The sequence below is a fragment of the Toxorhynchites rutilus genome, chromosome 3, assembly GCF_029784135.1.
Source record: "Toxorhynchites rutilus septentrionalis strain SRP chromosome 3, ASM2978413v1, whole genome shotgun sequence".
NCBI classification, from domain to species: Eukaryota; Metazoa; Arthropoda; class Insecta; order Diptera; family Culicidae; genus Toxorhynchites; species Toxorhynchites rutilus.
In genome coordinates, this window is record NC_073746.1 from 179458866 (window position 1) to 179484900 (window position 26035).

A 26035-nucleotide genomic window follows, 5' to 3' on the forward strand; every position below is an offset into this window, starting at 1 on the left:
GGCTGAATTGCCAATTCCTCCGATGGTATTTCGGCTAGGACTGCCGAACTGTTGGAGGCCCATTTCCTCAACGGAAACCCGGCGGATTGCAACATAGCACTGAGCTGTCGACGGAGTTCTACGGCTTCTTCGGGTGTAGATGCACCGCTGATGAGGTCGTCCACGTAAAAGTCTTCGAGGACGGCCTTTTTGGCCATCGGAAAGTTCTCGCCTTCATCTGTAGCGAGCTGTACGAGAGTACGTGTGGAGAGAAACGGCGCAGAAGAGGTACCGTAGGTAACGGTCTGAAGCTCGTACGTGGAGATTGGATCCGTTGGCTTCTGTCGAAAAAGTACTCTGAGGAGTGGTTGATCGTTGCGACAAACTGCAATCTGACGGAACATTTTTTCAATGTCCGCCACAAGACCGATTGGTTTTGTCCGGAAACGCAATTTAATTGACTGAAGATCCTCTTGAACGATTGGCCCGACAAGCAGAAGATCATTGAGGGAACTACCAGAGGACGTACGGCAGGACGCATCAAATACGACCCGTACTTTCGTGGTTGTACTGCTGGCTTTGAATACGGGTGGTGTGGCAAATAGTAGTGGTAAATGGAGTTGTCCACCGGATCCTCGAGCCGTCGCATATGGCCTAGCCGTGAATATTCTTCCAAGAACTCATGGTAGGCTTCCTTTACGGATGCATCACGTTCAAGTTTTCGCTCCAAGCATAGTAGACGTCTTTCGGCGATTGCACGGGATTCACCGAGTTGAATGTAAGGGTCCTGTGATTTGGGAAGAGACACTACATATCTCCCGTCGGATTTTCTAGTCGTAGTACCCTGATATAGCTCCTCGCAGGCGATCTCCTTGGAGTGGATAGTGGAGATGACAGACTGGGTAACCGTCACTGTTGTTTCACCGATGCCAGCGATGGGAACACGTACTCGATCTGACTGTAGACACAAACGACGAGCCAGCTTCTTTGAGATGAAGTTCGACTGCGAACCAGAGTCGATTAATGCTCGAGCAGAATGTTGTCTTCCAAATCGATCCTCGATCCACAGCGAAACAGTGGACAGGAAAACAGTTGATGGGGAACTGCTATGAGCAGGAACGCTTACTTCGGGAACCAAAATACCCGATCCGTGGGAATTCGCTTGTTGTGTCGGGTACTGGGGTGTTGACTGTGCTGCAGGGTCGCTCGAGGATTTGTGCAACAGCGTATGGTGGCGTTCGTGACAATGACGACAGGTGTACTTGGAGTCGCATCTCCGTGCGATATGCGACGATTTGAAGCAGTTCCAACAAAGTCGCTTCTGGGAAATTAGTTCGCGGCGCTGCTCAACGGTCATTCTTTGAAAGGCTGAACACTGAAACAATAGATGCTTCTCCGGGCATGCAATGCAGGATGGTGGACTTGGACGCGAACTTGCGGTAGCGGAGTTGGCAACCGCCTTCGTAGTGGGGAGCTTCTTGCTGAAGGAATGGGGACCGGCCACCTTGGCTGGTGCTGCTTGAGAACGATGTTGGATCTCTGTTGACACTGTTTGCAGAATCCGAATTCGCTGGTAGAGAAACTCGATACATGCTTCGTACCCAACATTATCCGACTTTGCTGCATACTCCTCCCAGGCTCTGAGGGTAGCAGGGTCCATTTTATAGGACAACATACAAATCAGTGGAGTGTTCCACGTTTCCACCAACTCACCAAGCTTCGCCAGTGCCTTCACATGGCGTTGAAAATCGTCTACAAGATGATGAAGATCCTGTGCAGATTCTTTCCGGATTGGAGCGAGATCGTGTAGTGTACGATACAACTGTTTTGTTAAAAACCGCTTGTTATCATAGCGCTTTAGGAGGGCTTCCCAGGTGATGACATAATTGGCTGCCACTATATCCACCGTCTCGTAAGGCGTACGTGCCTCACCCTCTAAAGACTGGAGCAGGAACTGCAGCTTCGCTACCAGTGGAATGTCCTTGACGTCATGTACCATCGATTTGAAGGTGTCACGAAATCCCAGCCACCGTGAATAGTCGCCGTCAAACTTCGGCAGATCTATTTTTGGCAACCGTAGGTGGAAGCTAGTAGGTTGAGCTGGAGCTGCATCGTGTACATTGATGGTTGAGTTCAGGTCCAGCAATCGCCTGTTCATCAACCATCCCTTGGTTGCACAGTATCTACTCTGGAACTGGTGGCGTTCCTGGAGATGCTTCACTAACGGGGCGTCTCCATTGTCCATCCTTTCAATTTCGGATTGAACCTTCAAGCAGTCCTGGAAAGCCTGGTCGAGTATCTCCAGCCACACTGGTACTTGTGGGAAATCTCGTTCTTCCTCGTAATTATCCATGAAGGCTTCCACTGTCTCGAGTGTTGAAAGTAATGACCGTCGAAGAGTTAATTTGTCTTTCAACTTTTTATCCTTCACTTTCATGGTGGCCATCTCCCGACGTTGGCGTTATTCGAACGACCACAACAACGAAAATAGATTCACAAACGCGACGAAACGTGGGTGGGACGGTACGTAAAACTTCTTCCCGTATAGTCTTTTTCTTCGACTCTTTCCCGACGAGGATGTTTCGGTCACCAAGGAATTTCGAAAAAACACTGCACAGTTACCGAATTGCTAAACACGGTGCACTACTTGCCCGAGCAAAGGATATAAAGCGTCCTTTCAATTGCGATCGATCGATCGAACAACGTATCGATCCAACAATGCTAGCGTAGCTTGGCTTGAGTTAAATCGCGAGAAACAATAGATATTGTTCACCTTCACAAAGGGTCAAAGTCACTACTTAGTCTTCGACACTGAACAATTGCAATCTTCTTTGCTAATTGTCTCGAACAACGGATGCACTAACAATGCCTATTGGTTTCACACATCGCGTGCAAAATGGCAGATTCCACACCGAACCTTTGTTCTTGACAAACGTGGCCACAATCACTTTTTGGTCCCCGGAATGTCCTTCGCATCCGGTTCGAAGGACCAATGTTTCAGCGGATTACCCGGAGTGTCCGACGCGAAGGCTTTCGTAACGGCACTAATGGCCTCTGGGCCTAAAAACGTGAATGCCACTTGACTCAGTCAAACACTGTCTCCTACAGCTGGTGCAATTGAACCGGATTGTTCAATTGCATTCACGCGATGCTGGAAACTACTTCCGAAACGCACTGTGATCCCGTCTCGTTTTCCTTTTAACTAAGGAACGGGCTGAGGAACCTGGGCACAAGTTCCACTTAATTCGGGAACGGGTTATTCGGATCGCGTAAATTGTAAAACTACAGTACTCAAAACTTCTCGGATTGGAGAAGAATTGGATTTTATTCAGACGTCTGTCTTCTACGAGATTCTGATTTCAACTATATTTATAACTCTCGGCCATATGCATTCTACATGGCTGAGTTTTAGATCATTTTCATTTTAGAACAATATACTAATCAGTCTTATTATCACGAACAACTGGAAGAAAGATAAATTCATTGCCAAAATCAGTGACAAAGTCCACATTTCGTTGATTGCAATCTCCGTATATATGGATTTTTGATTCTGGTGCCAAGGAAGATAAAATATTTTCAGCAGCTTCGAAGATTTTCTCATTACAACTAATTTGAGCACGATCAGGAGGGAAGTAAACAGATGCATATATATGTATCTCTCCCGCAATAATTGCTTTGACCCACACTTGCTCAAACTCGTCGAATTCTCTTGTTGAAATATGTTCTGAATGTATTGATGAATTAATAGCAATAAGGACGTCGCCTCCCGATTTTTTATGGGACTTGTGAAGATTACGGTCATCTCTGAAGACATTAACACGATTTCCGAATACTTCCTCGCTTCTAACACTATCATCCCAACTTGTCTCTGTGGCCATAATTATCGAGAAAGTGGATTTTAAGTGGACTTTTCATACGGTTGAAATTTTGACAGTATATCAAAATTTCAACCACATTAGTTATTGAGGCGAGGAAGTTTGTACTACTTGGTATGACGAGGCATCCAAATTGCTAAAACTTACTACTTCTCCTTGGTGTGAAGCTAACAATTAATTATCTTCTGGGACGTCTGACTTCGTTAATGGAAACATCTCCTGAGAAGATGTCATGTCTTGCCTTACGCCAGGAAGTGGCGAGTTGTCATCCTTCAATGGCTTCGTCAATTCCGGGGAAAACACGAATGCCTGCATGAATATATGTATGATCAAATTTATAATTGGTTTATTTGCTTCGTCTCCTTCGATTCACAGTCGTACAAACTAATAGTTAGAATCCATGAATACTATCAATTACAATATATTATATACACTCTGTCCAAATTCTATAAGACCACCCTGAGCCATGTAACACAAACAGTTATAATTTCAACAAAATATTTTCATACATTGTTGAATGCTTAGAATATAGCATATTTAACGTCAATTTCGCTTAAAAGAGTCGTTTGTTTGTTTATTGGGCTTAAATATGATAATTTCAACTGTCCAGTTTTTATAAGACCATTTCAAAATTTATAAGTAGTATCAATGAAAAATTTGAAACAATCGGCAGATTTACATGTCAATAATTAGTAACCGTGCTATTTTGGTTTATAACCTGGAAAATTCGTGTTAGCATACTATTTACTAATTTTTGCAGAACGGATTTCTCGACATTTTCCTATGTCTCCGATATTGCGGCCTTGAGCTCATCAATCATAGTGTACCGCTTTCTCTCAGTGTAGAGTCTGCGTACAAGGATCCCCCTTAGATTTTCAACAGAATTCAAGTCTGGAGAGCAAGCCGGCCAGCCCAAAAAATAAGTTTTTGGTCCTTAATCCATTGCTTAGTTTTCTTGATGGTATGAATAGCAGCACCGTTTTGGTGGAATGCAAATTTTTTTTTGCGACGATACCCACGCAAAAACGGTTGGAGAGAGGATTCCAGACCATGTATATAATCCTTACTATTCATCTTGAATGATGCGAGAGCTATCTTGAGCCTTCCGGTTGCACAGCACCTTACACGAGCGTCCACCAGAATTCCTGGTTGAAAAACTCAGACGTCTTCCGATGTGAGTTGGTGTAAGATTAGAAGCTTTGACCTTTCAAGTCCTCTTTATGTAAGGGTTTTGTACCAAAAGCGACCGAATTGTCATCCGGGAAATATTTAAATTCAAAGACTGCTTTATTTGCATCAGCGATTTTAAGGCTTTCGGATCTGTTCTAACTTTTTCCCGCTTATCCCGGTCAGAGAGCTTCGGTTTACGTGAAACTGTGTGTATGGTAGTCAACAACACCAATACACTAGAATAAAAAATCACAGGAGGGCTGTGTCCGAGACACGACCGCAGAGTAGACGTAGGATTCCGTTAGGCTATATGTTGATTTTGGATATGTTTGAAGAATTACATCGTTAAACTCTTTGATAATGATTTGGTGGCCCTAGACGAGATGTCTCCTGTGTTATGTATGGATGAAAAAACCCAACGACCCGTTCTAAAGCGGGAACACAACATGGTTTTTATTCATGAAAATTGAAATAAATCGTTTAATTTTTTTTATCCCATTTATTTATTTGAGGCTCATTAGCATTTTTGCTGTAACAGAGCCGAATTTTAATCGTGTACATGTCACATGGTTATCATATCTATAATTAGCACATTACACACAGTTGCCATTCGCCAATATTACTTCTGTACCTTTACATATGGTACATTCACACAGTAGCCATTTAGGCGTAAGAGTATTCTTTCTATTCTTCCATTATCCAGCTAGACCACCGGACAGCGGAGACAGTTGATTGATCATTGTTGAGTTAATTATAGAACAGCAGCCCGATGTATCTTGCAGAGCAGTGCAGTTGTATGGATGAATCGATCTTATTTCGACCGTGGATCGATCTCCATCGCTGATGATTGTTGCGTGGACGTAGCTATTCTGTTACAACACAAAGATGGTCAATGAGGGCCCTGAGTTTTGAACTCACGATGGATCGCTTACTATGCGAACGCACAACCATTGTGGCTACGGAGACCCTCCATAAAATCGTTTCATATATCAAGTCATTTTCAACACAACTGCTACCATATACCATTTCACACTTACACTTGTGCTAAATGTTTCACAATACACGATCATTGATATGAAATTTCAGGAAGCAACCAACATTAACGGTCCAAATTTGAATTTTATTTGCTAGAATTGATCGTTTCACTCACCCTACTTGCAATATAAAAATGCCCCCGACTTGCATTTTTTTTTTGCAATGCCGATTTCCCTCGGGCACCTTGGCTGGACATCAACTCTGTTAGGGAGCACATTTCGGAGGGAACAAAAGTTCCCCCTACTTTCATGTATTTGCAATGCCGATTTCCTCCAGGCAGCTTGGTTTCGATGTCTCTGTTAGGGAACCGCCGCAAGTGTCGTCAATTTCGACCAATTAGAAGTGGATATTTCCGTTAGGATAGGGGTTAATATTTTTCAATTGTTCGATAGTTAGTTATGTAGTGTCGAAATCGATTGACGCGAAAATTTCATCAATTCATCATGAAATGACTGAGCAATAAGAGTTTGAAATTGGACAATTTTCACGATGTGCTCGATTTTCGATTTTCAATTTGTACCCCAATATACTCCCGAAAGACGTAATCCTACGTCAAAAAATAAAAGCATTGGTTGTTTACAATGACACAAAGCAGCAAGATTATCACCTGGTCTTATAGAAGTTGAACAAAGTGTAATCTTAAGCAGGAGGTATATGAACCTTTTCGTCTGTAATTGATTCTGTGAAGCGGTGTACTGCGTGTACATTTACATGTGTGTATTGTTTCGATTTCACTCTAAAATTATGGAGGCAAAAATCAAAGTGACTCCTCTAAAGACATTGCCAAGACTTGAGCTCAAAACCTGAGCTAGAATATCACACGTCTCTCAACGCTTAGACTGGAGTGACTTGATAACGATTTTGGTGTGGATGTTTTCTATGGGAAATGTTGTCACAAAATGGAAGAACGGACCAAATATGGTGGTCCTAGGTTGCAAGGACCCAGATACCAATCTTGGCCAAAACAGCTGTCAATAGTGATGATTCATGAAGAACTACCGAGAGTTCAGGCCTGCTGAAATCTTACACCGCTTACAAACTCGGATCCCTTATTCAAAGAGACACAAAAGAGGCAGGACGCGATCAAATGAAATACCGGATAGCAATATTTACCTGCTTTACAATCCGCGCTGTGTACACGGAGGCGATGCGATAGTTTGCGATAGTTTGTAGAAGGAACAATGTTCTGGGACAGTATACATATGCGAGGGTCCCCAGCGGTGGTCTATTCCGACAATGGCTTTGACTTGCAGGAGTTAGCGACAACTAATTTCACGGTCAGTAAAGACAACTGAATACACTTCGAAAATCCGTTGACAATTTTCTAAAAATACTCATCTGTGAACTAGAAATCATGATGAACTCTAGACCGCTGACGTCATTGGAGTTCATAGATCACGAATCGTTAACCCCCATAACCATTTCCTGTCGGGAAAATCGACGGGCATTCATGTGGAAACTTAGGTTAGTAGATATGTAACACTCCATAGTAACTGGAGCCAAGCCCAGCTAGTCACCGGGAAGTTGCAGAAGAGGTGGACAAGGGAGTATCTGCCAGGGATAACCGATGCAAGTGGTTCGATCACACTAAGGAGCTGGAAATAGGAGATCTAGTTGTGAACAGCGACTGATACTGTACGGTGGCCTACAATAAAGCTGGCGGTGATGGACGACCCTATGGTACCCTATGGACACAACAAAAGACTCGGAACAACACATAGGCTTACGGGCGGGGATATGTAACGACAATACTCCTCGTTACAGCGACATCTTCGATATACATCGATACGATCCCCAGCAAGCCTGACTCATTGAATCTGTCAATGGTAACAGGCTAATAGGAAGAACGTCAAACTGGTGGAACTAATTAGTCATCACTGCATTTTGACAAAGTAAAAGCTGGTCAGATGTAGAAAAAGATGTCTTGCGTTCAAATAAATACAAATTATATAATTACATATAATCCTATTCCCCTATTGATAAGCTCACGAGCTACAAGTAGGTGGATGCACGTAAAACTGTCAATAGTCCCTCAAAAATAATAAAACTACAATCTAAATTGTATTTACAGTACAACCAAAAATGATGAGTTTTCTCCAGTTTACATTATTCCTACCAGGGCTCGGCAAAGTCATATTGAACTGAAGATAGCCAGTGAACTATGAACAGAGTTACATTTGCATTATGGTTGACGTATCCACCAACACTAAGTGATGGAAAACGCCTTTTCCTTGTTCCTAGCCGGATCATAATGATTGTGAACAATTTATTTAAAATTATATGTCTCCATTCCAAAGTGCCAAAAGTGGGCTGAAGCGCTTTTGTTATTTGATATATTAATTCAAATGAAAAGCACATTTGGCGTTTACGTCGACTATGCATATTTGGGGAGTACAGTGTGAGTCTAGAACAAGAGAAACACTACGTACATTGACGATAAAGACACAAATATCCACAAATGGCCAGTTTGTGTATTGTTTTCGCGAGAACAATCATTTATTAACACGTTGAGCCCCGCGTCGGTCCCTAGGGGCCAACGTTGAGCTTTTTGGTACGAAAGCGCTAACTGACTGGGACTGACAGTTACAAAATAAGAAAATTAAAATACATACGGTTTGGTTTCGGATGTTTTACAAAATCTGACTACTTACTAGTCGAATTTCAGGCTATTTTCTATTGATGCAATTAGTATCTTTGGGAGCTGGGACCGACACTGATATTGTGCAAACGCTCTTGATGCGGGTTGAATGGAAAGCGCGGCAACAAAAATTCGGGGCTTAACGTGTTAACCGTCTTCAGCTGATTCTACAAAATCACCCAAATTATCAGCCCTTTTCAAGGACACTAAAACTTTCACTAAAGAGTTATTTTAACAAGTATTCTAAAATAATATTCGAGATAATATCGAATTGATGTTTATAAATTTTAACTAGAAGAGAGCTTTGCGAATTGAACCTTCCTATACTCGCGCATAGGTCTCACAGACCGAGAATGAATGAGGTGGCTGAATCAAATGACTATTAAACCTGAATGGAGTTAATGAAAAAAAAAAATCATTGCGGGCTGTATAAAATGAAGAGACGTAAGAGAAACGTGACTTACGCAACAACGTCACTTAGTCTTCTAGACATGACCAGTTGAGCTCCTCAACCTTGTATCCAAATTCGAATACGTATACTGGAAGATTTAACCATCTATACCGAAAAGATTTTTTTTTGCAATTGAGCGATTCCACGCCAAATCATCCAAAAAACAGCAAATTTTGACCCGACCTTCTCCGATTTTTTTTAGACTTGGTACTTATGATGGAAGCTTCCCAAAAAAACAATTTTCATTATCATATGACCAATTCAAATTACGACTGATTTTTGAAAAGGGCGTAATCATTGGTCTTTCATTTTTTTTATCGCCCTCCGCTATCCCCCACATGATGTCTGATTAAAATATGATGTTCGACAAAGTTGTTGGGAAATCAATGAACTATTTAATAAAAATAAAGTTCCAAATGCACTGCTAAAAATCTTACTCAAAAATTGAATTTAATATTAAAAACTTTTATATCTCAAAACACCCCCCATCCGATATTTTTTTGTATATTATTTTTAGAATGCCCTTCCAATTTAACGAAGTTGGATGCACAGTGGTGTCGTGGTAAACTCTCCTAAATGGAGATACGAATTTTTTTAAATTTATGAAATTTCAGTACATTGTGAAATTTTAGCTTTACACACAAGAAAAGTAATACAATAAACCGATTCTACACGCAATTTTGCATGAAAAACTATACAAAGTATATTGTCCTAAGACTGACCATTTTCGATATACACTCGACAAAAAAAAAACTTCGTGAAAAATCAACACATATTGATGGGATGTACATCACTTTGAAGCTATAAGGTATAAGGTATAAGGTATAAGGTATAAGCTCAGGTACCGTTCTGAATCATATTTCGGACAACACCATATTTCGGACACTTTGTTCTAATATCTTGAAATGCTTAATGCACTGATGATATAATTATCAAACTAATCTCACAATTGCTTCTTCAGAGTAATCCCTTTGTTTCACTATCATTTCACGTGAGAACTACATTTGAATTATAACATAATCGGCAGAAATCTTACAACACTACTCATTATAGTTTGTGTTTGATGTTTCTTTAGCGTGAGCACGTAGAATTTACCCGTTCAAAAATATTTAAATTTACCCGTTCATAAATATTTAAGTATTAGAATATTTGACGTACATATTTTTATTATTTTTATATTTTTATCTTGGAGATTTTCTGGACTAACACAATTTTTTGCAACGGCAAATCCAATTAACCTTATCAACCAGCTTTCATTTGGTTCCTAGAACGTTCCTGTAGGACCTTCCCATACAGAGATATTTCAGTTTGAATGAAAAATTATGAAAAAAATATTTGATGATGAATAATTCAATAAACTTCCGTCGCACCGTAAATCGAAATGCAGTTTTGAAAACTCCAAGAAATTCTGCACAAGGATAAAGTATTTTTGTGAATTCTAATGATGTATCATCATTTGAAAAAAAAAACTTTCAAGTTCAATTGAATAAAAAAATGTTATAGAGGTGGCTTTTGAGCAATGAGTGTCAACTGATAGATGTAAAATTGAATTGAATAAAATGTTTCAGAATAATTTTGTTCATGTTTTGTGAAGAAAATTGATAAATTACAACACATACATTACATACATCACGATTCATTAAAAACGAACAAGAAAACAATATTTTGCAGAAGGAGAAGTTATAATAGTATGTGATTTTTCCGAAAATTATACTTTCGTTCCACAAGATGAGGCTCAGAACTGTCATTGGAATAATTCCCAGTGCACAATACACTCGTTTGTAGTTTATTGCAATGATAATGGTACACTACAGAACTTGAGCTTTATTTTCATTTCGGAGGTACAGCTGCTTATATCGAAATTATTGGGGCATTTGAAATCGACTGTATCTATAAAAAAAAGCGTATCTTTATGTCAGATGAAGCTGCTTCTCAGTACAAGAATAGAAAAAAAACTTTGCTAGTCTATGTGACTTTACGAGAAGCTCTGGTTTAGAAGTTGAATGGCACGACAAAAAATCCTTCTTTTGTATTTCCAAAGATGATTATAGATTAGCTGGAGAGAAATTTGAACAGATTTTTAAGAAAACGAAATTAATTCCTGGTACTCATAAATATCATTCATTTATACATATTTCTGATGACAAGATAGCAGCTAAAATATATTCTGAATCCAAAAAAACCTGAAATCTGAAATATTCCCTGTATATAAATAATCATAGTTGAAATAAACAAAAGTCCAACAATATTATTCTTTTGTATCTATTGCTTTTTTCTTTACATCTTCACTTCACATAAATGGCATGCGAAAGAATTTTCGATGGAAACAACAATAAATAAAACAACAACAAATAAATGTTCCGACATCGTATAGAAATTTCACTGACATCGTTTTCACTATAAAAAATGGTTATATCTCGAGAACGGTTGGTCCCAGAACAAAACGTTATTTGTTGGTTTTCGTGTTGAATCGTATGTAAATTACATTTTTATATTACTTTTCTTAAATTGTTACGTTTTTACAAAGTATTGAAATTTCATATATTTTCAAAAATTCATATCTCGATTTTGATGAATTTACCACTGTACGTAAAACTTTGTTAAATTGAAAGGGTTTCCACTAAAAATATACAAAAAAAAAATATCGAAGAGGGGTGTTTTGAGATATATAAAAAAAAATATTAAATTCAGTTTTTAAGTAAGATTTTTTAACAGTTCATTTGAAATATTATTCTTCCTAAATGGTGGATTGATTTTCCAACAACTTTGTCGAACATCATATTTTAATCAGACATGTGGATTTTTGAGTTACGATTTTTTGGAAGAAACATCGATGATTTCGATTACGCCCTTTTCAAAAATCAGTCGTAATTAAAAAAAAAAGTCGTTATAAAAATATTATATGATAATGAAAATTGTGTGCTTGGAAAGCTTCCATCAAAAATACCAAGTTATGAAAAAACCGAAAAAGGTCGAACCAGCGGCCGGCTGATTTGGCGTGGAATTGCTCAATTGAAGTTAGATATATATTTTTTTAAACAATGATGGTGGTCCCACATCGAATATGTAAGCCGGGCGAATTATCTTTGTGATAATAATCTGTAAAGATTTGCCTCCTTGGTATCGAATTGAGTGATAAAAGATAGAACATAACGGAACTGTTGCGCCTCAAACATAGAATATATATATATATATATATATATATATATATATATATATATATATATATATATATATATATATATATATATATATATATATATATATATATATATGTATCTTCATAACTATTCATTGAATGACACGTATTTCTGGTAGGTATATTTTATGTTACATTTGATTTGTGTAACCCGATAAATTTTCATTGATATTGTTGAAGACCACATTTCGATCAGATAGACCAGTGATCCCTCGGACGAATTTCCATTAAATGTAGATGTTGAGCGATGTATAGATGTAGCAATGTGCAGTTCATATAATACAATCCGTCATCCTTTGCCAGTCGCCCCATCTGTCACTTGTTGAACGCTGCACGAACATAATTCGTAGCACCTGGTCATTTTTTTTCTCCTGTATTATCAGTATCAACCTTGGCGGAAATGAGACACTTTCTCTTTCACTTTCTTTCCACTATCACTTCGCGGCTGTTGTGGCGGTTGTTGTGGCGCACTGTAATCAAAATGAGAGTAATAAATTATGTCACGTGTGGTCCATCCTGTCCCTCCACTAACAATGGCTGCTAAAAATGCAAAACCGGGAACTGAACGATATCTTGCAATTACTTTTTTAATTAAACTTGGTCGAGTCGGCGTGTAGGGTTATGAGCGATTAGGACTTTTGACAAGGGTTGTTCCTCCGCAGGAGCAGGATCAGAAGTAGAAACAGAAACACGGCCACAGATGGCAGACTGCAGAAGGTGCGTTTTTTCGCTCTCTGGAAAGAATCGGCTTGCCCTAGTCGGCAGGAACATTTGTCTTCCCGAGTTAGAAAGGGATCCGAACATTAGTCAAGAGAGCGCCCGAAGATGATGGAAAGTTATGAGCACAAGTTACAAGAGATATAATTAGAGTGTTGGGGTTTCTTCTTTATTGTTGGTTTTCTCCACCTTAACCTGTACTTCTAATGTGTTACAACAAGTGGAACAGGTGAATGTTTGGTTCATGATAGTTACCTTTTCGTTGGCAGGTTCTTCTGGTTTGGGCTCCAATTGCAAGCGAGAGGTAGATTCAAATCCAAAGCCATCATAATATCCACTTGAGAGAACAATGAATCTCGAGAGGTATCATAAAAGTATGAATAGCAGAGATATGGAGACGGCGAAAGCCGTTTTACGGGGATTAGCATTGACAGGACGAGAAGGAGGCAAAAGCTGTTGCTTTTCGGTCGGTGCGCTTCTGCGAAAGTGGAGAGCAATATAAGGACATCAACCGTTATTGGGAAGGTTTCGGTAACAAGTGTTGGAAATGGGCAAATGAGGTCGTAAATCATACATTTTGCTGTACAAGAGAGAGCCAGAGTGATGAAAGTAGGCCCACAACCGATATGGCACAGACTCGTAAATCTTGGATTGACAAAACAGAATGGAGAGGTAACGCCTAGTTCCAAAGGGAAACCCCCAGGTGCACTGAATGGAAGCCTGGGTGAGTCCGTGTGGAGAATAGGATCAACCATTTGTGAACATGCAAACAGGGTTACAACGGAGGGTACCATTTTGTTTTTTTCGTTGGATGTATTGGTAGTAGAAGGTGTTGAGTTTTATTCCAATTGAAAAGATCAAGGATGGCATCTACCTTTGATGAATTTCAGCTTTCCAAAACTCACTCGTATACTTTACACATTGTTCATGTAGCCAACAATATATATATTTCGACAAACCATCGATTAAAATCATGCGTATTTGTATGTTACATGCATATACATGACCAATTACACTGTTTGAGGAAATAGTGAATTTTTGGTTAATTCCAATTTAGTCATAAATACAATTGCGTGCAGATCCATCGAACCATAAAGAATGGTTAGAAAAAATTGTCAATGCACTATCTGGCGGGAATCCCAACCAACTATGAATTACATCGAAGCTGCTAATCCTTATACCCACTAAATCTTCTGAAATCCTCTTATCCTTTGCACCGAAGGACAGAATCAAACTACAAATGAACAAAGCAATCAAAAAGAAAATAGCCTCTTGAAAGTACAATACGCCGGATTGTCTCCTGACCTGTTAAATCGACTGTTTATGGACCTCGCCTGCGGGAGACTTTTTTTCTTCTTCTATGTGTTCGCCTGGTCAGGTTGGCGTCAGGTAGTTAAATGGAACCACTTTCCGTGAACCACAGGTGTTCAATATAAGGATGTTGCGAGGATGAGTGTTTCGCGTTATGGAATATATACTTTACAGTAGAGATGGGCAAAACAGTTCACTGTGATGAACGGTTTAGTTGCTAACCGTTCATCTAAGTTAACCAGTTCTTTTGAACCGCTCTTTCGCTTCTTCTTTCATACGACAAAGAAATGTCGTATACTGTCAATATATGGCAACACTTAAACATATCTTGTGTTGTACTTATCGCATCGGGTCATTCTATACGGCTATTTAAAGACGACAATCTGTGCTACAAGTGTCGTTTTGACAGTGTTGTGATTGTCCTTCTCAGTGTCAAGTTATAGCGCGTCAAAAATGGAGTCCACTAAACAAGAAATTCGCCATATTTTACGTTTTTACTACCTGCGAGGTAAAACTGCAACGAAGGCGGCCGAAAAAATTCGTATAGTTTATGGACCCGATACTGTAACGATTCGCACAGCACAGCGTTGGTTTGATCGATTTCGTTCTATAGTGGCTGTCGAAGATACACCCCGTACTGGTAGTCCAATCGTCGTGGAAACCGATGAAATTGTTGAAATCATTCAAGTATACCGCCATATGAGCACTCGCTCGATTGGCCAGGAACTGGGTATAGACCATAAACGGTTTGGAACCATTTGCAGAAGATTGGATTCCAAAAAAAGCTGAATGTATGGGTGTCACACGAGTTGACGCAAAAAAAACTTTAGACCGAATCAACGCCTCCGATGCACTGCTGAAACGGAACGAACTCGACCCATTTTCGAAGAAGATGGTGACTGGTGATGAGAAGTGGATTACGTACGACAACCTAAAGCGAAAAAAGTCGTGGTCGAAGCGCGGTGAGCCGGCCCAAACCATCGCCAAGCCCGGATTGACGGCCAGGAAGGTTTTGCTGTGTGTTTGGTGGGATTGGAAGGGAATCATCCACTATGAGCGACTCAACTATGGCCAGACCCTCAACTCGGCGATTGACCAGAAGCGGTCAGAAATGATCAATAGGAATGGTGTTGTTTTCCACCAGGACAACGCTCGGCCGCACACATCTTCGATGACCCGCCAGAAGCTACGGGAGCTCGGATGGGATGTCCTATTGTACCCACCGTATAGTCCGGACCTGGCTCCAAGTGATTATCATCTATTCCGGTCCATGCAAAACGCTCTTGGTGATACTAAGTTGGCTTGGAAAACTGGCTGTCTGAGTTTTTTGCAAATAAGGAGGGGGGCTTTATAGTGGGGGGGGGGGGCGGTCTTGAGGTGATAATGAGGTTGCCTTCTACTGAATGGCAACAAGTTTGCGAACAAAACGGCGCATATTTGACTTAAATTGGATAATTTTAAGTATGTTGAATAAAGCGTCAAATTTCGATCAGAAATACGACAGTTCTTTTTCCCCAACCCTATATTTTATACAAATGAAGAACTGACAGCGGTGAAGGGATTGGTTGATGCCCTCGAACCAGTTCTGGTCGATTTGTTGATTTGCTATGCCGGATGAACTGCACCCTTTATGAAGCTAATGTCGGATTTCAATTCATGCTAGAACAGCTATCAGAGCCACCATCAGAAATTTTGAAGCAGCTGCTTGAAGTCCTGATTGCAGAAAAACGTTTGGTATGTGCAGATTTGTTCGAGTATATTAATTATCATTCTCATGAAAGTTTAAGAATAGTGTGTTCTGAAATCACATTGGTTTGATCTATTCACTTGATAGATTGAAACTTTAATTGGACCACCATATCAATTCGGAACATAAAAGATTATATCCCTGTTCCCTAATAACCAATAAGGTGCAATACAGTCGACTAGTTACTATTGCAATTCATTGCACACGAACACGTTGCTGAAAGTCGCAAACCATTCGTGTCAAAAATAATTATGATTGGACGAATTGAGCCTTGAATTATGCATAATCGCTTTTTAAATGTATACAAAATGTAAAAACCGATGTAGCGAAACATGTGATTCTAAAAAACTCAAAAACAGACAGCTATAATAGGAATATCACTCAAGAGCACCTGCTTTGGGAAGAGTCCCAGCTTGTTCAAAGATTAGGAATACTAAAACCGCCTCCGGTCAAACGTTGACGATGAAAATTCTGCCAGAAAGAGGACAAAACCACCTGGGGGACTTTCGTATGCACCTAAATGGACTGATGCATTCAGTCGATCTCGTAATACGCAAGGCAGGATTCCGAATTTAATTCAGATGTTCATCTTTTCGAAACAAACCCAGCAGCGCTCACGAAACGCGTGTAGAGTTGAAAAAAAATAGAAAATAGAAGCTTCTGGGCAAAGAGCTGTTCGTTCTCAATGATCGTTCTTTGCCAGGCAATTTCGACTTCCAAGGAATGTTCCCACAATACAACCCATGTAGACACTGATGATTCGCTTGCATAAAAGAGATAGAATGATAGTCCGCCATTAGCCCGGATCTTGATGCATCGCCTTAGCAGCATATCAAGATGCGGCAACGAACGGCGAAAAATCACCTTTTCTTAGGTTGCTAAGATATGACCTTTGGGAACTCGTGACTTTTTGAAAGCACTCGCGATGCTCGGAACATGCAGCATAACCGATTGTTTGCCCACTTGAACATTTTACGAATGAAAAGTTGGAGATTTCATGTCCAAATTCACCAAATTTTACACTGATTTGTACTATAATAGTTCAATTACTTGCATTGCCATTCATACATCCACTATCACAATCAAAACTGAAAGAATTAGCCTCGGCTGGCACTGCTAGTGCGCTATCTGTGTGGGAATTCTCAAGACGAGTCCTGAGCTCTGACGGACACACCACCGTTTGCTCGGGGGCGTGTAAAATAACTCTTTTTTTCAGTCTGGCCTTCGTTAGTCGCCGCTGCTGCAGTCATCAAAACAACCGAGGCATCGCGTGGGTATATAATTTTGTGATTTCACTGTAAATTTTCCTAATTTTTCCAATCCACTGTAATTTATTTCGAATTAAAACAAATTGGCAAAAACGCTTTGTGTGCATCAGACGGATCAATTCGGCCATTGAATTTCCGAAGATGACGTGAAGTCAAGGACATCGATGAACGAAACCCAATGTGCTGCATATCGATTTGTTTATAACAGTATATCGTTCTTACAAATAACGGAGTTCGTGAAACCATAAAGCTGATGATGAACAATCTTCAATCCAATCTATATAAACTATGAAAACCAGAATTGCTTTCTATCTCCTCAAGTCCCAATCTACGAACTCTCAACACCTTCGATGCTCTCAAATCAAATAGCAAACATGACTAAAACAAATAATGCTAATGCCAATTTACAAAATCGATATAAGCTATTGAAATCCTACCATCCCTATGGGAAAGCACTGTATATTTATCCCTTGAACGCATGCAAATGCGATCACTCGAATATGCAGATCAAATTGCTCTAGTTTTGATCACTGTCGTTATTTAATTCAACACCGGCTGCTCTGGAAAACATGGTCTCCAACAGAACGACTGATCGTTTATCGGGTAAGCAATATTCATCAACTTATTTGATGAGCTTCGCTTATAGCCACAGAGGAGTTGAGCTGTGGCAGCAGGCACCAGATAACATCTCACCAATGAGCAACGAAAAGGACCCTCCTCTACTCAATGATATTACGAAACTCAAATGGAGCCTTCAAAATTCATTCCAAAATATTTATATACGGGTATATAGACACCTTCATAATCGTCGGACTGAACGTTATATGTCGTTCGTTAGACGACTTTGCCTTCCGGCTAAACGCCCAGCCTGTATTTTACACAATAACGATAGGTGCAATTTTCTCCCAGGTGTATCTCATTCCGGGGTGATCCTCGTGTGGTCATCAAATTGAATGTCAGCGAAGGACAACAGCCGTCTGCCGGAATTCGTTGATGTTGCGCTCTTTTGATGGCTATTATCTATTGTCCATCTAACCGTGACGTTCGATACGTACAGCGAGAGTTGAATGTTTTGTGACATAGCTCCCTGCATTTCGCCATATTGGTGATATGGATCTACCAAATTCCACCAACATCATTCGAAGATTAATGCTGCAAACTCCAGGCACTATATAAAGAACTTGAAAAGCGTATAAAGAACTTTATAATTTAAATGTTTTAAATATATTTACATATTTTAGGAACCCAGAAACATAACATTCCTAGAAATTTATTGTCACCAGATTCACTCAATTGCTCATATTAATTGATATAGTGAACAGGGCTCTGCGTAGTCATAGTCAACTGAGGATAGTCAGCTGACTATCTAGATGACTATATTAAAGTGACCAGATGGTTAGAGGTCTAACGCAAAAAAACAAAACGTTATGTATACGTTTTGTTAACATAAATCATAGTGTAGCGAGTCTCATTTATTCGTGAAACTCTTAACATGTGTCCTTGCAATTAAACCTGATCTGTATTATTTCTTTCTAAGTATCGGAACTCAGTTGTGATTTTTCGGTGGTTTAGATTTTGTCCACGCCTGAAAATTACTCGCTCAGTCAGAGCAATTAAGCCTGCCAAGCACGATTCAAATTCTATAATTTTCTTCAAATTATCGACTGGAAAGCTCTAAAATTCCAATCCATTTTTCATCGATTTTAGTGCTAACGTATGCATTAAAAAATGGACTAATTTCGGATGTCCATTTAAAAAAACTACAACAGATAATTTGATGAAACAACTGTTCCTTAAATCTAACGTTTATTAAGCCTACAACAAAAATGAGTCAAGGCTGTTGATTCGCAGTCCTGCACTGTCAAGCAACTTGATGATTTTTTCATACTGCCAGCTCCACTCCACAGCGAAGGAGTTGAACATCCTGAGGCACTTTGTGTCCGCCAGATATAGCCGATCTGGTATTTGCAACATCCGCTCCCTGTCGCTCCTTCAGCCGGGAGATCGAGGCAACTGGCCAAACGGTGAAGGAGAATCTGGCCAAAATGGACATTTTTATGTGGATAGGTCAGACGTGACCGGCCGTATCTGAGCAGCACGCAATCACCCAGACAGAAGGAGTAGCTTGAGTTGTTGATGAAAAACTTCTTTCCGGTGAAAACAGTGAAAAACTTCTCTTCGAGCTCACAATGAAAGACGAGACGTACTTGATACTAGAATTCAACGGGAGGGGACCGGGTACTTTACGTTCCTAGGTATGCGATGACGTCGAATATATTATCCACATCAAGTTCTCGAAGAAGGTCCTTCTCTGACAGATGAGAAGGGAATGTCCAATTTTCGTTTCAATTATTCGTTTCAGTTCACTAATCAGGCTGGAATCGTGTACGCCATGGCACAATTTTTTTATTAATCCTTCAGCTTCTTTTTGAACTCTTCCGGCTTGTAACTATTCTCATTTGGGATTTTTTTTTCGTTTAGTTCTTGTTGTATTGTTGAAAGATGAAGAAACAAATGATGAAATAATGGATGGCAAAAACATTCTTTGTTTTATTTGCTCAGCTTGTAAAAAAATTGTGCCTCTACACTAGAATACTCACTTAAATCATAGAATGAACTGTTTTGGCAAAGACACTCCGAGAAAAAAATGACCAAGTACCTCGGACCCAGCAAACATAATCGTATAATTCGCATACTCTGAGGTTGGATCGAATCACAAACGTTTTACTTCATGTTATTTGATTCTTTAAGACAAAACTGAACCTTACTGATTAATGTCTATATAAGTCTGGTGATATATCTACTAAAATACAATCGAAAACCAGGAATGACGAATCCGCTTGCATATCTTTAGTATCATATTTACGAGTTTGAACTGCTCAAGAATTGTATTTCAGATAGCCGTGCGACATAGCTGCTGCTCGATAATTCAAACAGCCGGAGTTCGAATCCCATCGGAGTAATATTCTTAACCATCATCACCTCTCTTTTTAATCATGTATATCTCCCTCACATCAAAAGTCAGTAAAATAATTCCTATTCCTACAAACATAAATGTTCTCATGTATACGAATAGCGGTTTGTGAGGCTAAACATTTTACGTAAATATTCCGCTATTTTTTTCTATTGCCTTAATAAAACGTATATACGCATGACAATAAACGTATTAGGTGTATAAGTCGTATATTCATCCAAACTAATTCGCAAGCATTTAATATGTATGAATATCCCCTCCACCTTTGCATGTATATCCTAGTTAGAAGCATATTGGATATATGATATTGTATATACGCTGCTTATTCGATTTGCTGGGGAAAGTCGTCAGAAGAGGAGTTGAAGTCCGGTCGACCGTGTGGGTGGTATCTGTTTCCGGTTTATGAACCCCAAAACACGGGAAAATATCGGAAGACGAAGCCTAAACATTTGCCTCCGACAGGTTGCTAGCTGGATGACGAGAATGAAAAATGTGTTGATTGATTGATTTTTTTTTATTTTCTATGCTGTAAACTACACTCTTCTTTCATCTCTAACCTTGAAAACGACATATTAGAAAATGATTCGATGGTTGAAATTATGCGATTGCGCTATTGAAACTGCCTTTCGATTTGCGATGCGATCATTAATCATCAAAGACGAAGATGACATTTTTCATTCAAACAAAATTATCACTGTATTGAAAGGTTCTTCAGGAACGTTATAGGAATTAAATGAAAGCTGGTTGACAACGCTAATTGAATATGCTATTGAATTAGTTGAAAAAGCCCATATAATCTTTCATAACACCAAAAGAAATCGGTTTTCGACTCACCAAGAGAAAAAAGTTCTAAAACTTGAGAGCTTTCAAATGATGTACATCTTTATGCGTTCGTTCTATGTACAAAAAATGTATTTTACTTGCAAAGAAAAAAATCGGCAATTGCTTTTCGGGCAACCCAATAGAAATCAAATACGTAACCTATAAAGCTTCAACTAGTATCGAATACAACCCTTTGTAGATAACGGTTTAAATCAGTCGCAACGTGGATCGATGTTCAGTCAGACCGAACTAAATAACATAATTACGACTTCGAGTAAATCGAAATCAAAGTTTGAAGCTGTGTACTTTCAGCAGCTTTCAATCATTCTCCCCAATTGTATGTCTGCAACTCTTAGTTACTCTTTAATAAGATCGTGTAACTATATTATTGCAAAAAAATCTCTTTAAGGTCAATCAAGAGGGTTTTACGATTGACTATGCGTCTCACATTATCATGCCGGGTGTTCGGTTCCGATTCCCGTTCTAGCCGGGGGATTTTTCGTCAGAGAAATTTCCTTCGACTTGCACTGAGGTCACGCGTATTCTAGATCTGGCCCCTCGGAATACATTCAAGGCGTGTTATTTGGCTTAAGAAATCTCAACTAAGTATCAATAAATGACGCTAGTTAATGCATACGTTGACACGGCAAAAGTTCTACAGGGAACGTTAACACCATTCAAGAAGAAGAAGACGATTGACTATGTGAACTTGGTGCTCTCTGACTGAACAATTTGATGATGAAATCATATAAGTTACGAAGTCAACGTGAATTTTAAACTATAATATTTCTTCCACGAAACCTATACAATAAAACGAACCGGTTTTAGGGCTTGAAACAGTATTTCACTTACCAAAAACAATCGATTAGTATGTATTTTCAAATCTTCTTCTTCTTAAATGTCACTAACGTTCCAAGAGGAAATTCGCCGTCTCAACGTAGTATTACTTTTTGTTAGTACTTAGCCGAGATTTCTATGCCAAGTAACAGGCCTTGAATGCATTCTGAGTGGCAAGCTCTAGAATACGCGTGTCCACAGTGCAAAGTCGAAGGAAATTTCTTCGACGAAAAATTCACCCGACCGGAACGGGAATCGAACCAGAACCCCCGGCATGTTAGGTGTGACGCTAACCACTCGACTACGGGAGCACTATCTATTTTCAAATACAATTCTAGATTTGCTAAAAAATATATGCTTCAACGACAAATCAGTGTGATTTTGAAAAGGAGTATTTGCAGTCAATGAAAGACCACGGTTGGATATGAATTGGATCATGAAAAGTTTAGCAATTTTTTACTCTCTGGCACTTGGTCCACTGTTTCTGAACAAGATATAATAATATATTCGATAAACTTCTCGATAACTTTGAATTGTTTGAAAAGCATATACATTGTATTTCAATATGAGTAACTTTTCCGTGTTCATTGAAGGACAAAGGGAAAAATCTTCTGATGCGGAGAAATCCAATATTTCAATTGCAATTCCTTCCATTTTTTGGTTGGCAGAAAAAACGTGACTTCTCTCTAGTCGCTATGGTCGTATGCACTAGGTCCACTCTGACTGCATAGGGGAGGTGGGGGTAAAACGGACATGTTAAGAAGAACTTCAATTATATCTTTGGAAACTCATGTTTCCCAAAACTTTGATGCTTTGATTTGTAATTCAATGTAATGTTTTTCTACCTAATTGGCCCAATATTTAACAAAAAAGTGTTTTTCAATGTTTTTTACTGAAATTAAAACAGACCGAAAATTACAACATATTTTTCGATCCGGGTAATATGGACATATAGTGTGGGTAATATGGACAGGTTTGTAATATATGAAGCGTGTAGGTTTATCGATCGCGAGAGGAATAATTCAATTCAACCAAGATCGGAACTCATCACGAATGTCCATTAAATGATGAAAAAATCGAATTAATCGACCTAGAAGTGATATCGTGGTTTCCAGCAACGGAGAGACCTTCAGATATTTTGCTTTTGGTTCCAGTCAGCTTCTAAACAGTCCATATTTGGCGATTTGATTTCCATTTATAGACGCAGGGCATTCCTTAGGAATAGATTAAATAAACTTTTCACGGTCCATCTCACTCCCACTGGCAACTGTCAGTTTTACCCCACCAGTTCAATTAGTTCAATAATTTAAATTTTCCACTTAAAAATAAATTTGGTTTTCCGTACATACCTAATATCGCTTCTCTGTTAACTTACAAACCAAAATATAACCATTAGCGAATTAAACCACTCAAAATGCTTAATATCGGAGCAGCTAAAATTACATCCAAACGCGGAATCATATATGATTTTCGGTTTTTGTTTCCCTTTTCCACTTTTGATCAGTATTCATTGCCATAGGGTGGCTTAAATATTATAATATACCATGTAGAAGGTGTTCTCATTAACAGAAATCTGAAATTCAAAACATAACTATACAAATCAACCACCTGTCCATATTACCCCCACTGTCTGTATTACCCACGATTCCACTACTATTCAGCAATTCCAAATGAAATCGTCCTAAAAATGCAGATTTTAAAAACTTGTATTTTTGATTCCAATGATAGTGTGTATTCCGTTTGGGTTGGAGGAAATATGAGTTTTTCACAGCAATTAGGAATTTTTTGACTCAAGCGTAACTTTTGAAAAGGGCGTATCGATTCTAGTAAGAGAGTTATTTGATAATTTATATCTAAAAAACTATGAGACGTACCGAAATAGTGTCTTAGAAAGAGTTATAGAGTATTGATGGTTGAATATGAAAAAAATGTACACTGAGAAAAAAATAGTACTCTTTTTTTATCGAGATATTTAAAAAAATATTTGTAATTTATTGTCTTTTTAATAGTAAATAGGCCCTTTAAATATGTTTGTCGTGTTATACAATCATGTTCATGAGATTTTATAAATTCGCTTATAATTTCCAACAACTTTTCCAAATACATCGCTATGGTAAAGACATATGTTTAGGAGTTACGTTACGAAACATTCGAAGACATGTGGGTTAACACAAAACGTAGCGAAACTAATAAATCTTTTTTATCTTAATACAAACTTCAATCAATCAAAAAAATTGTTGGAAATTATGAGAAAATTCATAAAATTTCATGAACATGACGATATAACACGACAAACATACTAAAAGGGATTATTTACTATAAAAAGAGACAATAAATTAGAAATCTTTTTTTTAATATTTCGAGAATGGCTACATTTAGAAGGAGATTGATAATGACCTTTTTGTTTTAAATCACATCAGGAAAATAGTTTTACCATCTTGAACCCATTTTTTAAATTTTCTGCATGACTTCTATTTTGTATGAAAAATTTAAAAAAAAATAAAAAATATGTATTTTGGATATTGCAAATTGAATTTTTATTTTGTAAATAAAAAAAAGAGTACTATTTTTTTTCTCAGTGTACATTTTTTCCATATTCAACCATCAATACTCTATAACTCTTTCTAATACACTATTTCGGTACGACTCATAGTTTTTGAGACACAAATTATCAAAGATTTCTCTTACTCAAATCGATACGCCCTTTTCAAAAGTTACGCTTGAGTCAAAAAAATCCCAATTGCTGTGGAAAACTCATATTTACTCTAACCCAAACAGAATACACACTTTCATTCGAATCAAAAATACTCATGTTTTGTCATTTGTCGATTTCATTTGGAATTACTCTATTATCATTTTTTGCTGATCAATCAAAATAAATTTGTGCTATTAACCTGGCTGTTTTCAGCATATGTCTGATCTGATAAAAGCAAAATGTAGGTTAAGTAATACTTGATTGTTTGCAACTATTAACTCATTTTTTCTTATTTTGTTATTTCGTTCAGTCCGACTGAACATCGACCATATGATGTTCCGATATTTCTTGAGCGCACTGTCAGTCACCATAGAATTGCACAAATTCACACTTCAAACGTAACATTTCCAATAGAGACGCAAGTGTAACTCGTGGACAATAATAATTATGACTTTGCCGCATTGTTTCGTCTGTCATAAAAAAAGCGCAAGTGCAAAAAGTTGCGTGGAGCACGAGAATATGCAATTAGCAAACGGTGGAGTGTGGCCAAAAGAATAAAATAAAACTTCGTGAGCAGATGATCGCTATGGCCACAGCTGGACTGTCAGTACTTTGTTTTTAATTAGAAGGGAATCGTGTGTAAGTGATGGGAAATTAAGTCATAATAATACAATTTATCCTGCCGGCGGAAAATAACGAAACTCATGCCGTTTTTTTCTCTTGTTTCTGTATTTGAGTTTATGAAGCCCCTGTGAAAGCAAACAGGTGCAGGATCGTGTAACATGTTTTGTAAATATTTGGCTGCTAATTTGTTACGAAGAAAAATATGAAAAACACCCTAAAAGTTTTACGAGCATTCAACTTCAAAATCCTTGTAGCTGATAAAAAAAATGATTTACGATTTTTTCGTACTAATCATACCTAGGAAATGAATATGGCATCAAATTTGTAAATGTTTCTATGATATGCGACACAGCGAAGGAATCCAGTCCGCACCAAGTCCAACGATTGGGACATTACTATAGCATGAAATAATAATAATCGATAATGGATATTAATCGTGTATCGATTATTGCACTTGCGCTCGATGATATGTATGTGTAAGATATCATCGCTCGAACCAGAAATTAGAAATAAGGCTGCTGGGTTTTCATCAGATCTGAAATCTTTGACTTTAAGCCACAAATATATGTTCCGCAATCAATAGGGATTAACAAAATAGCGCATTCTAATGAAAACATCCATTGTTCTATTGGCAGATTGGGAGATGAACTTCTCTCATTGACGTTCCTTTAAAATTTAATGAATAGCAAAATT